Source organism: Colletes latitarsis, chromosome 1 (assembly GCF_051014445.1).
Source record: "Colletes latitarsis isolate SP2378_abdomen chromosome 1, iyColLati1, whole genome shotgun sequence".
Classification (NCBI taxonomy): domain Eukaryota; kingdom Metazoa; phylum Arthropoda; class Insecta; order Hymenoptera; family Colletidae; genus Colletes; species Colletes latitarsis.
Genome location: NC_135134.1, coordinates 7,144,900 through 7,159,312, shown reverse-complemented (window position 1 = coordinate 7,159,312; position 14,413 = coordinate 7,144,900).

Genomic DNA, 14,413 nt, shown 5'->3' with positions numbered 1-14,413 from the left:
GAAGAGGCGGGCTGCACCGGCTCCGGTGCCGAGGACGGTGGCATCGTCCTCCATGGAGGTGGACGGTGCTACGGGGACGGACGGCCGGGAGGAGGCTGGCGCGGCCATTAATTAATGCCGCCCCGCCTCCTCCTCCAGGCCAACCTCAACCACTGCCGTGCGGCACAGGACTTGATGTCCCAAGTCCTCGCGGAGTGGGGGGTTGGCCTGGCGGTCGCCGCCGAGCCGTACCGCGTCCCTGATCACCCTCATTGGGTGGGCGACGCGGACGGCTTGGTGGCGACGGTATGGGGAGGGGGCGACGGGTCCCCACCGTTCTCCTTGTTGGAGCGCGGTCGGGGATTCGTCGCCGTGGACTGGGGGGGAGTCGCTGTGGTGGGGTGCTACATTTCGCCCCGTAGCGGTCACGCTGCGTTCGAGCTGTACTTGGCCGAGGTCGCGGCATGCGTGCAGCGCTACGCGGCCCGGCCGGTGCTGGTCCTGGGGGATTTTAATGCCAAGTCGGTGGCTTGGGGATCCCCCAGGACCTCCGTTCGCGGCGGGATCCTGGGCGATTGGGCGGCGGGGCTCGACCTCCGGGTATTGAACCGGGGGTCGGAGCACACATGCGTGCGGCGATATGGGGGGTCCATCGTGGATGTTGGATTCGCGACCCCCAACGCCGTGCGCATGGTGTCGGGTTGGCACGTGGTCGCGGGGGCAGAGACACTCTCCGATCACCGGTACATCCGGATGGAGGTCTCTGCCGCCGCGAGTGCATCCCGACACGGCCGCCTGCGTGGCGCCCCACCACGCCGCTGGGCGCTTCGGCGCCTGGACAAGGACGCCCTGATGGCAGCTGCCCTCGCTGCAACTTGGCCGCAGGGAGCGGCCGAGTTGCCGAGCATAGAGGAGGAGGTCGCCCGGCTCGGAGCATTGGTCGCGGGTATTTGCGACGCGGCGATGCCTCGGGTCGGGCGGGCTTCTCCTCGTCGGGCGGTGTACTGGTGGTCGGACGCGATCGCGGAGTTGCGAGTCGCGACTGTCCGCGCCCGACGCCAGTACACCCGCGCGCGCCGTCGTCAACGTACAGGCGACGGCGTGGCGCGAGCGAGGGCAGCTGATGACCTGTATGGAGCATACCGCGTGGCGCGGGTTGCTCTGCAGGTCGCCATCAAACGGGCCAAGACCCAGGCATGGAAGGAGCTCCTCCAGACCCTTGATGACGATCCATGGGGGCGCCCATATAAGGTGGTGCTGAATAAGCTCCGCCCGTGGGCGCCCCCCGTCACCGAGGGTCTTGACCCCCGGCTGCTGGAGGACGTGGTCAATACACTCTTCCCAATTGGGGAGAGGGGACCGCGTCCTCCGGCGGCGGCGGCTGTCCCAGTGGAGTGGACGGCCGAGCTGGGGGTCACGCAGGAGGAGCTGGCAGCGGCCATCAGACGGCTCGGGGTTCGTAACACGGCCCCGGGTCCGGATGGTGTGCCCGGCCGGGTTTGGGTCTTGACCCAGGGCGTCCTTGGGGCCGACCTCAGGCGGTTGTTCGACCGCTGCCTGAGGGACGGGCGATTCCCCCCCAGTTGGAAGGTGGCGAGGATGGTCCTCCTCCGGAAGGAGGGTCGGCCCGCGGAGTCTCCCTCCGCATACCGGCCCATTTGTCTCCTCGACGAGGTGGGCAAGCTCTTCGAGCGTGTGATTGCTGCCCGCCTCGTCGGGCACCTGTCGCAGGGTGATCCCGGTCTGGCCGACTGCCAGTTCGGTTTCCGGGGGGGCCGATCGACTATCGACGCGATAGGTCGTGTGAGGGCCCTCTCGGAGGCGGCCGTCTCCCGGGGAGGGGTGGCATTGGCAATATCCTTGGATATTGCCAATGCCTTTAACACCCTCCCCTGGGAAGAGATAAGGAGGGGACTCGAATATCATCGAGTCCCCCCTTGTCTCAGGGCGGTCGTCGGGGATTATCTCCGCGGCAGGTGGATCGAGTATCCGGGCCGGGATGGTGATATGCGGAGGGAGGTGTACTGCGGTGTTCCGCAGGGGTCGGTCCTCGGGCCACTCCTGTGGAACATCGCGTACGACTCGGTGTTGCGGGCCGGCCTCCCCGACGACGTCAGCACGGTGTGTTATGCGGATGACACACTGGTGCTGGCCGTCGGGGCGCACTGGCGGAGCGCCATGCGTCGCGCGGAGGAGGGGTCGCAACGCGTCGTCGACCGGATCAGGGGGATGGGGATGACGGTGGCGGTCCATAAGACCGAGGTGATTGCGTTTCATTCACCTCGGCAGGATCCGCCACCCCCTCTGATTCGGGTGGGTGGGGCTGACATCGAGGTGAAGCCCCAGATCAGGTATCTAGGGCTGATCCTCGATAGCCACTGGCGTTTCGAGAAGCATTTCCGCTGCCTTGTCCCCCGGTTGGAAAGGATGGTTGCGGCTCTGGGCCGGATCCTGCCCAACCTGGGGGGCCCGGCGGGCCGAGTTCGTCGCCTCTATGTGGCAATGGTCCAGTCGGTGGCCCTATACGGGGCCCCCGTCTGGGCGGACGACCTGGCTGCCTCCCGGCGCAGCATGACTATGCTGCGTCGGGTGCAGAGGCGCATGGCGCTCAGGGTCGTCCGCGGGTATCGGACCGTGTCACATGAGGCGGCGACGGTTCTAGCGGGGATGCCGCCCATGGACCTGCTCGCGCGGTCGCACGCGGTGATGTACCGGCACCGCGTCGACCGTCGCGCGGGGGTGGGGGCGGTCCCGGGCGGGCAGGGACCTGCTTGGGGCGATTTGAAGCGCCAGGCCCGGCAGTCGGTGTTGCTCGCGTGGCAGGAGCGGCTGGCTCTGCCAACCGCGGGGCACCGGACTGTCGGGGCGGTTCGGCCACTCCTGAAGGAGTGGCTGGACAGAGGCCATGGCAGCCTCACCTACCGGATGGCACAGGTATTTTCCGGGCATGGCAGCTTCGGAAGGTACCTGTGCCGGATAGGGAAGGAGCCGACGGCGCGTTGCTGCCACTGCGACGCTGAGCAGGACACGGCGGATCATACCCTGGAGGTATGCCCCGCGTGGGAGGGGGAGCGCCGTGTCCTGGTCGGCGTCGTCGGGCGCGATGTCTCGCTGCCGGGCGTGGTGCGCGCCATGCTCGGCAGCGAGGAGAAGTGGAGGGCCGTGGCCTCCTTCTGCGAGAACGTAATGTTGCAGAAGGAGGCCGCGGGGAGGGAGCGCGAGCTTCAGCGGCGCGCTGAAGCTCGCGCTCGTGCGGTGGCCCGAGGTCGTCGCCCGGTCGCGAGGCGTCGCGGGCGGCCGCCTCGGCGTGGCGGATGACCTAGGCTGGGAGGGGGGTCCTGAGGGGACCCTCCTCCCGCCAGGCGGCGCCGGGTCGGACCGGTTGGGGGTAGGAGTGCCTCCCCCTACCGGTCCGACGCAAGGGGAGGCACCCTCGGCGGTCTGGTGCGGCCATGAACGCCCGGCCGCCGAGGGGTGGAAACGGGGTCGCGGGCGGTTGCGAGTTGGGGCTCGCAGCCGCCACAAAACGCGGCCCCGGGACGGATAGCGGCGGGATGGAGTGGCCCCGTCCCGCCGCTATGAGGCAGTGTGTCTACTGGGGGGACCGATTGTCCCCCCGGGGGATGGGCGCGAAAGCGCGGGCACGGGGAGGATACCGGAAGAATGCTTCGAGCGATTCCCGGTATCCTCCCAAAGCGTGCCGAAGGGTCACCGTGGGGTTTTTAGTGGGTAGGTCCCGCGCCTGTCGTTGTACGGGCGCGGGGAATCCCACACACCCCTCCCACCTCTCCCCAAGGAGGTGGGAGGGAGTCTTTCGAAGATTTTCCCCACGACAAAAAAAAAAAAAAAAAAAAAAAAAAAAAAAAAAAAAAAGTACGAGCCAGATGATTGCAAATACCAGAACTAACCCAGACGTAACCTGCGTTATCCTCTAAAATACTATTCGGAACCAGGTTTAATTGACTGTTTCGGTGTGGTACCAAATTAATATGTGGTCCAAGCCAGAAAACGGCCAGGATCTTGCCAACAAGTAGGCGAAAAATGCAAAGGTACGAGCCAGATGAGGGCAAATCCTAGACCTAACCGAGACATAACCGGCGTTATCCTCTAAAATATTAATGGGAACCAGGTTTAGTTGACTGTTTCAGTGTGGTACCACATTACGACGGGATACAAACCCGAAAAAGCCCTGGATCTGGCCAACAAGTATACGAGCAATGCGAAAGTACGAGCCAGATGAGGGCAAATCCCAGACCTAACCGAGACATAATCGGCGTTATCCTCTAAAATATTAATCGCAACCAGGTTTAATTGACTGTTACGGTGTGGTACCGCATTACTACGTGATCCAAACCAGAAAAAGCCCAGGATCTTGACAACAAGTAGGCGAAAAATGCGAAGCTACGAGCCAGATGATTGCAAATACCAGAACTAACCCAGCCATAACCAGCGTTATCCTCTAAGATACTAATCCGAACCAGCTTTTATTGACGGTTTCAGTGTGGTGCCGCATTACTACGTGATCCAAACCTGAAAAAGGCCAGGATGTAGCCACCAAGTATGCGATTGATGCGAAAGTGCGAGCCAGATGAGGGCAAATCCCAGACCTAACCGAGACATAACCGGCGTTATCCTCCAAAATACTCATCGCAACCAGGTTTCATTGACTGGTTCGGTGCGGTACCACATTACGACGGGATACAAACCCGAAAAAGCCCTGGATCTGGCCAACAAGTATACGAGCAATGCGAAAGTACGAGCCAGATGAGGGCAAATCCCAGACCTAACCGAGACATAACCAGCGTTATCCTCTAAAATATTAATCGCAACCAGGTTTAATTGACTGTTTCGGTGTGGTACCGCATTACTACGTGATCCGAACCAGAAAAAGCCCAGGATCTAGCCATCAAGTATGCGATAGATGCGAAAGTGCGAGCCAGATGAGAGCAAATACCAGAACAATCCCAGACATAACCGGCGTTATCCTCTAAAACATTAATCGGAACCAGGTTTAGTTGAATGTTTCAGTGTAGTACCTAATTACTACGTGGTCCAAGCCAGAAAAAGGCCAGGATCTGGCCAGCAAGTATGCGAAAAATGCGAAAGTGCGAGCCAGATGAGGGCAAATCCCAGACCTAACCGAGATATAACCGGCGTTATCCTCTAAAATATTAATCGCAACCAGGTTTAATTGACTGTTTCGGTGTGGTACCGCATTACTACGTGATCCAAACCAGAAAAAGGCCAGGATCAAGCCATCAAGTATGCGATAGATGCGAAAGTGCGAGCCAGATGAGGGCAAATCCCAGACCTAACCGAGACATAACCGGCGTTATCCTCCAAAGTATTCATCGCAACCAGGTTTCATTGACTGGTTCGGTGCGGTACCACATTACGACGGGATACAAACCCGAAAAAGCCCTGGATCTGGCCAACAAGTATACGAGCAATGCGAAAGTACGAGCCAGATGAGGGCAAATCCCAGACCTAACCGAGACATAATCGGCGTTATCCTCTAAAATATTAATCGCAACCAGGTTTAATTGACTGTTACGGTGTGGTACCGCATTACTACGTGATCCAAACCAGAAAAAGCCCAGGATCTTGACAACAAGTAGGCGAAAAATGCGAAGCTACGAGCCAGATGATTGCAAATACCAGAACTAACCCAGCCATAACCAGCGTTATCCTCTAAGATACTAATCCGAACCAGCTTTTATTGACGGTTTCAGTGTGGTGCCGCATTACTACGTGATCCAAACCTGAAAAAGGCCAGGATGTAGCCACCAAGTATGCGATTGATGCGAAAGTGCGAGCCAGATGAGGGCAAATACCAGAACTAACCGAGACATAACCGGCGTTATCCTCTAAAATATTAATCGCAACCAGGTTTAATTGACTGTTTCGGTGTGGTACCGCATTACTACGTGATCCGAACCAGAAAAAGTCCAGGATCTGGCCAACAAGTATGGGAAAAGTGTGGAAGTAGGAGCCAGATGATTGCAAATACCAGACCAAACCCAAAGATAACCAGCGTTATCCTCCAAAATATTCATCGCAACCAGGTTTCATTGACTGCTTCGGTGTGGAACCACATTACGACGGGATACAAACCCGAAAAAGCCCTGGATCTGGCCAACAAGTATACGAGAAATGCGAAAGTACGAGCCAGATTCCCTCAGGGGCTGCCAGCCTTTCAGCTGCAGTACGGGCTTAACGAACCCGGGGTACCCGAGTCATACACACACCGTAAGCCTCCTGTTGGTCGTCACAACGACCCATTCACAATTCCCTATTGGTTTTGTGAATGGTACGTGACGGCAGGAGGAACGGGGGTCTTGGCTTAACCGCCTGGGCCACGAGTATGGCGACTCTATAATATCGCCCTCCAATCCTAAGCTATGGTGCGCGGCGATGGGATGCATGGTTGGGGGAGAAGGCCCAATCCCAAGCGACCACCTCCGGGGAACCTGCCGAACCCCCGGAGTATTAGGCTTACCCGGGTAAGGCGGCTCTGCCCGGGTGGACCTTTATTTCCGACCATCTCGTGGGATTCTTATGGACACAGAAAATAAAATGGGGATGGGGCGGGTTTTGTCGGTTGGGGAGGACGGAGACGGGGTTGGGGTTAGGGTGGCGGCGCTCGCGCCCCACTCAGCGCCAGGTCCGGCTTCGTGGAGGGTGGAGGAGGACGACGAGACGGCGTCGGTCTCGTCCTTCTCCTCCAGCACGAGCCACATAGGCTCTAAGAGGAAGAGGACGGGGCAGGCCGTCGTCGAGGTGGGCGGGGCGATGAGCCCGTCGGTGAGGCTGAGTTGCCTCAGGGACGAGGTGACCGAGGAGATATCGGAGAGGATCTCCTCGTCCCTGAGGCGGGTGGAGAAAGTCGCCGCTGCCTGCGCCTTTAAGGGGCAGAAAAGCGGTGGCGCGGAGGCCCTGAAGGCCGCGGCGGAGGAAATGAGGGAGGCGGCGCGGGAGCTCAGAGGGCGGAACGCCCGTCTGCAGCTCCTGTTGGAGGAGGAGCGACAGGGGAGGAGGAGGGCAGAGGCGCTGTGGAACAGCGCGGCCCTCCCTCCCATCCTCCCTCCTCCTCCACCGCCGCGTCCCTCGGCGGAGGTAAATAAGCGGAGTGCGGCGGCAGTGGTGCGGGGCACCGCGGGCCCCTCCACCCGCACTCCGCCCGTGAAGAAGTCCCCGTCCTCCTCAGAAGACGATCTTCTGAGGAGGATTGGGGACATGATTGATGGCAAGCTGGCCGCCTTCCGGGAGGAGCTCCTCGCCGGAAGAGCGGTCAGCAGGAAGGCTGTGCCTCCCCGACCTGTTCCGGTACAGTCGGGGAAGGCAAAGAAGGGCGGAGTGAAGGCTCCGCCCAGCGTTACGGCACCAGGGCCCCGGGTCGCGACCCCCAAGGGGGGTGGTGTACCCGTGGTCGCGGTGGTCGCGTCCTCCACAGCACCCTCCCAAGGGGGGGTGGCGTGGAGTGAGGTGGTGGGGCGGAAGGCGAAGCGGGCGGCGAGGAAGGCCTCGCAACCGCAGCCTCCGCCTCCGCCGCCGGCGGCCAAGGTAAAGGCCGCGAAGGTCGGGAAGGCACGACCAGGTCGTCCCCCAAAAACGGCAGCGGTGACGCTGACCGTTGCGCAGGGGGGCGACCTGACCCTCGCGGAGGCGATGCGGCTCGCCAGGGAGAATATCTCCCTGGAAGAGCTGGGCATCGCCTCCGTGAGGGCGAAGAGGGCCGTGACCGGGGGTCTCTTGCTGGAGATCCCCGGTGCAGAAGGCGGCGCGAAGGCGGATCGTCTCGCCCAGAGGCTCCGGGAGCAGCTGGGCGAGCGAGGTGTCCGGGTCGCCCGGCCCACGAAGCGCACGGAGATGCGCGTTTGTGGGCTGGACGACTCGGTCAGCGCACAGGATGTGTCCCGTGCCCTTGCGAGGGCGGGGGACTGTCCTGTGGAGGACCTGCGGATCGGAGAGATCCGCAGGTCGCCCTCCGGCCTCGGGTCGGTGTGGGCCCGGTGCCCCCTCTCCGCCGCCCGTAAGGTGGCGGAATCCGGGAGGGTGTTGGTGGGGTGGGTTTCGGCGCGAGTGGAAATCCTCGCGCCGCGCCCGCTCCAGTGTCACCGCTGCCTCGAATTGGGGCACGTGAGGCAGTGGTGCACCTCGCCGGTGGACCGCAGCGGTCAGTGTTACCGCTGCGGTGCCAAAGAGCACCGTGCGAGCCAGTGCTCGGCGGCCCCCCACTGCCCGCTGTGTGCGGACATGGGGAGGCCAGCCGATCACAGGGTGGGGAGCAAGAAGTGCTCCCCCCCCCTCCCGGAAGGAGAGGAAGAGGCGGGCTGCACCGGCTCCGGTGCCGAGGGCGGTGGCATCGTCCTCCATGGAGGTGGACGGTGCTACGGGGACGGACGGCCGGGAGGAGGCTGGCGCGGCCATTAATTAATGCCGCCCCGCCTCCTCCTCCAGGCCAACCTCAACCACTGCCGTGCGGCACAGGACTTGATGTCCCAAGTCCTCGCGGAGTGGGGGGTTGGCCTGGCGGTCGCCGCCGAGCCGTACCGCGTCCCTGATCACCCTCATTGGGTGGGCGACGCGGACGGCTTGGTGGCGACGGTATGGGGAGGGGGCGACGGGTCCCCACCGTTCTCCTTGTTGGAGCGCGGTCGGGGATTCGTCGCCGTGGACTGGGGGGGAGTCGCTGTGGTGGGGTGCTACATTTCGCCCCGTAGCGGTCACGCTGCGTTCGAGCTGTACTTGGCCGAGGTCGCGGCATGCGTGCAGCGCTACGCGGCCCGGCCGGTGCTGGTCCTGGGGGATTTTAATGCCAAGTCGGTGGCTTGGGGATCCCCCAGGACCTCCGTTCGCGGCGGGATCCTGGGCGATTGGGCGGCGGGGCTGGACCTCCGGGTATTGAACCGGGGGTCGGAGCACACATGCGTGCGGCGATATGGGGGGTCCATCGTGGATGTTGGATTCGCGACCCCCAACGCCGTGCGCATGGTGTCGGGTTGGCACGTGGTCGCGGGGGCAGAGACACTCTCCGATCACCGGTACATCCGGATGGAGGTCTCTGCCGCCGCGAGTGCATCCCGACACGGCCGCCTGCGTGGCGCCCCACCACGCCGCTGGGCGCTTCGGCGCCTGGACAAGGACGCCCTGATGGCAGCTGCCCTCGCTGCAACTTGGCCGCAGGGAGCGGCCGAGTTGCCGAGCATAGAGGAGGAGGTCGCCCGGCTCGGAGCATTGGTCGCGGGTATTTGCGACGCGGCGATGCCTCGGGTCGGGCGGGCTTCTCCTCGTCGGGCGGTGTACTGGTGGTCGGACGCGATCGCGGAGTTGCGAGTCGCGACTGTCCGCGCCCGACGCCAGTACACCCGCGCGCGCCGTCGTCAACGTACAGGCGACGGCGTGGCGCGAGCGAGGGCAGCTGATGACCTGTATGGAGCATACCGCGTGGCGCGGGTTGCTCTGCAGGTCGCCATCAAACGGGCCAAGACCCAGGCATGGAAGGAGCTCCTCCAGACCCTTGATGACGATCCATGGGGGCGCCCATATAAGGTGGTGCTGAATAAGCTCCGCCCGTGGGCGCCCCCCGTCACCGAGGGTCTTGACCCCCGGCTGCTGGAGGACGTGGTCAATACACTCTTCCCAATTGGGGAGAGGGGACCGCGTCCTCCGGCGGCGGCGGCTGTCCCAGTGGAGTGGACGGCCGAGCTGGGGGTCACGCAGGAGGAGCTGGCAGCGGCCATCAGACGGCTCGGGGTTCGTAACACGGCCCCGGGTCCGGATGGTGTGCCCGGCCGGGTTTGGGTCTTGACCCAGGGCGTCCTTGGGGCCGACCTCAGGCGGTTGTTCGACCGCTGCCTGAGGGACGGGCGATTCCCCCCCAGTTGGAAGGTGGCGAGGATGGTCCTCCTCCGGAAGGAGGGTCGGCCCGCGGAGTCTCCCTCCGCATACCGGCCCATTTGTCTCCTCGACGAGGTGGGCAAGCTCTTCGAGCGTGTGATTGCTGCCCGCCTCGTCGGGCACCTGTCGCAGGGTGATCCCGGTCTGGCCGACTGCCAGTTCGGTTTCCGGGGGGGCCGATCGACTATCGACGCGATAGGTCGTGTGAGGGCCCTCTCGGAGGCGGCCGTCTCCCGGGGAGGGGTGGCATTGGCAATATCCTTGGATATTGCCAATGCCTTTAACACCCTCCCCTGGGAAGAGATAAGGAGGGGACTCGAATATCATCGAGTCCCCCCTTGTCTCAGGGCGGTCGTCGGGGATTATCTCCGCGGCAGGTGGATCGAGTATCCGGGCCGGGATGGTGATATGCGGAGGGAGGTGTACTGCGGTGTTCCGCAGGGGTCGGTCCTCGGGCCACTCCTGTGGAACATCGCGTACGACTCGGTGTTGCGGGCCGGCCTCCCCGACGACGTCAGCACGGTGTGTTATGCGGATGACACACTGGTGCTGGCCGTCGGGGCGCACTGGCGGAGCGCCATGCGTCGCGCGGAGGAGGGGTCGCAACGCGTCGTCGACCGGATCAGGGGGATGGGGATGACGGTGGCGGTCCATAAGACCGAGGTGATTGCGTTTCATTCACCTCGGCAGGATCCGCCACCCCCTCTGATTCGGGTGGGTGGGGCTGACATCGAGGTGAAGCCCCAGATCAGGTATCTAGGGCTGATCCTCGATAGCCACTGGCGTTTCGAGAAGCATTTCCGCTGCCTTGTCCCCCGGTTGGAAAGGATGGTTGCGGCTCTGGGCCGGATCCTGCCCAACCTGGGGGGCCCGGCGGGCCGAGTTCGTCGCCTCTATGTGGCAATGGTCCAGTCGGTGGCCCTATACGGGGCCCCCGTCTGGGCGGACGACCTGGCTGCCTCCCGGCGCAGCATGACTATGCTGCGTCGGGTGCAGAGGCGCATGGCGCTCAGGGTCGTCCGCGGGTATCGGACCGTGTCACATGAGGCGGCGACGGTTCTAGCGGGGATGCCGCCCATGGACCTGCTCGCGCGGTCGCACGCGGTGATGTACCGGCACCGCGTCGACCGTCGCGCGGGGGTGGGGGCGGTCCCGGGCGGGCAGGGACCTGCTTGGGGCGATTTGAAGCGCCAGGCCCGGCAGTCGGTGTTGCTCGCGTGGCAGGAGCGGCTGGCTCTGCCAACCGCGGGGCACCGGACTGTCGGGGCGGTTCGGCCACTCCTGAAGGAGTGGCTGGACAGAGGCCATGGCAGCCTCACCTACCGGATGGCACAGGTATTTTCCGGGCATGGCAGCTTCGGAAGGTACCTGTGCCGGATAGGGAAGGAGCCGACGGCGCGTTGCTGCCACTGCGACGCTGAGCAGGACACGGCGGATCATACCCTGGAGGTATGCCCCGCGTGGGAGGGGGAGCGCCGTGTCCTGGTCGGCGTCGTCGGGCGCGATGTCTCGCTGCCGGGCGTGGTGCGCGCCATGCTCGGCAGCGAGGAGAAGTGGAGGGCCGTGGCCTCCTTCTGCGAGAACGTAATGTTGCAGAAGGAGGCCGCGGGGAGGGAGCGCGAGCTTCAGCGGCGCGCTGAAGCTCGCGCTCGTGCGGTGGCCCGAGGTCGTCGCCCGGTCGCGAGGCGTCGCGGGCGGCCGCCTCGGCGTGGCGGATGACCTAGGCTGGGAGGGGGGTCCTGAGGGGACCCTCCTCCCGCCAGGCGGCGCCGGGTCGGACCGGTTGGGGGTAGGAGTGCCTCCCCCTACCGGTCCGACGCAAGGGGAGGCACCCTCGGCGGTCTGGTGCGGCCATGAACGCCCGGCCGCCGAGGGGTGGAAACGGGGTCGCGGGCGGTTGCGAGTTGGGGCTCGCAGCCGCCACAAAACGCGGCCCCGGGACGGATAGCGGCGGGATGGAGTGGCCCCGTCCCGCCGCTATGAGGCAGTGTGTCTACTGGGGGGACCGATTGTCCCCCCGGGGGATGGGCGCGAAAGCGCGGGCACGGGGAGGATACCGGAAGAATGCTTCGAGCGATTCCCGGTATCCTCCCAAAGCGTGCCGAAGGGTCACCGTGGGGTTTTTAGTGGGTAGGTCCCGCGCCTGTCGTTGTACGGGCGCGGGGAATCCCACACACCCCTCCCACCTCTCCCCAAGGAGGTGGGAGGGAGTCTTTCGAAGATTTTCCCCACGACAAAAAAAAAAAAAAAAAAAAAAAAAAAAAAAAAAAAAAAAAAAAAAAAAAAAAAAAGTACGAGCCAGATGATTGCAAATACCAGAACTAACCCAGCCATAACCAGCTTTATCCTCTAAGATACTATTCGGAACCAGGTTTAATTGACTGTTTCGGTGTGGTACCAAATTAATATGTGGTCCAAGCCAGAAAACGGCCAGGATCTTGCCAACAAGTAGGCGAAAAATGCAAAGGTACGAGCCAGATGAGGGCAAATCCTAGACCTAACCGAGACATAACCGGCGTTATCCTCTAAAATATTAATGGGAACCAGGTTTAGTTGACTGTTTCAGTGTGGTACCACATTACTGCGTGGTCCAAGCCAGAAAAAGCCCAGGATCTCGTCAACAAGTATGCGAAAAATACGAAAGTATGTGCTAGATGATGGTTAATACTAGACCTAACCCAGGCATAACCGGCGTTCTCCACTAGAATATTAATCGCAACCAGGTTTAATTGACTGTTACGGTGTGGTACCGCATTACTACGTGATCCAAACCAGAAAAAGCCCAGGGTCTTGACAACAAGTAGGCGAAAAATGCGAAGGTACGAGCCAGATGATTGCAAATACCAGAACTAACCCAGCCATAACCAGCTTTATCCTCTAAGATACTAATCGGAACCACCTTTTATTGACGGTTTCAGTGTGGTACCACATTACTACGTGATACAGACCAGAAAAAGTCCAGGATCTGGCCAACAAGTATGCGAAAAATGCGAAAGTACGAGCCAGATGAGGGCAAATACCAGACCTATCCCAGACATAGCCGGCGTTATCCTCTAAAATATTAATCGGAACCAGGTTTATTTGACTGTTTCAGTGTGGTACCACATTACTACGTGGTCCAAGCCAGAAAAAGGCCAGGATCTGGCCAACAAGTATGCGAAAAATGCGAAAGTACGAGCCAGATGAGGGCAAATACCAGACCTAACCCAGACATAACCGGCGTTATCCTCTAAAATACTATTCGGAACCAGCTGATATTGACTGTTACGGTGTGGTACCGCATTACTACGTGATCCGAACCAGAAAATGCCCAGGATCTGGCCAACAAGTATGCGTAAATTGCGAAAGTACGAGCCAGAAGAGGGCAAATACCAGACCTAACCGAGTCATAAACGGCGTTATCCTCTAAAATATTAATCGCAACCAGGTTTAATTGACTGTTTCGTTGTGGAACCGCATTACTACGCGATCGAAACCAAAAAAAACCCAGGATCTGGCCGACAAGTATGCGAAAATCGCGAAGGTATGAGCCAGAGGATTGCAAATACCAGACCCAACCGAGACATTACCGGCGTTATCCTCTAAAATATTAATCGCAACCAGGTTTAATTGACTGTTTCGGTGTGGAACCACATTACTACGGGATCCAAACCAGAAAATACCCACGATCTGGCCAAGATGTTAGCGAAAAACGCGAAAGTATGAGCCAGATGATTGCAAATACCAGAACTAACCGAGACATAACCGGCGTTATCCTCTAAAATACTAATCGGAACCAGGTTTAATTGACTGTTACGGTGTGGTACCGCATTACTACGTGATCCAAACCAGAAAAAGGCCAGGATCTAGCCATCAAGTATGCGATAGATGCGAAAGTGCGAGCCAGATGAGGGCAAATACCTGAACTAACCCAGACATAACCGGCGTTATCCTCTAAAATATTAATCGGAACCAGGTTTAGTTCAATGTTTCAGTGTGGTACCTAATTACTACGTGGTCCAAGCCAGAAAAAGGCCAGGATCTGGCCAACAAGTATGCGAAAAATGCGAAAGTACGAGCCAGATGAGGGCAAATCCCAGACCTAACCGAGTCATAACCGACGTTATCCTCTAAAATATTAATCGCAACCAGGTTTAATTGACTGTTTCGGTGTGGTACCGCATTACTACGTGATCCGAACCAGAAAAAACCCAGGATCTTGCCAACAAGTAGGCGAAAAATGCAAAGGTACGAGCCAGATGAGGGCAAATCCCAGACCTAACCGAGACATAACCGGCGTTATCCTCCAAAATATTAATCGCAACCAGGTTTAATTGACTGTTACGGTGTGGTACCGCATTACTACGTGATCCAAACCAGAAAAAGCCCAGGGTCTTGACAACAAGTAGGCGAAAAATGCGAAGGTACGAGCCAGATGAGGGCAAATCCCAGACCTAACCGAGACATAACCGGCGTTATCCTCTAAAATATTAATCGCAACCAGGTTTAATTGACTGTTTCGGTGTGGTACCGCATTACTACGTGATCCGAACCA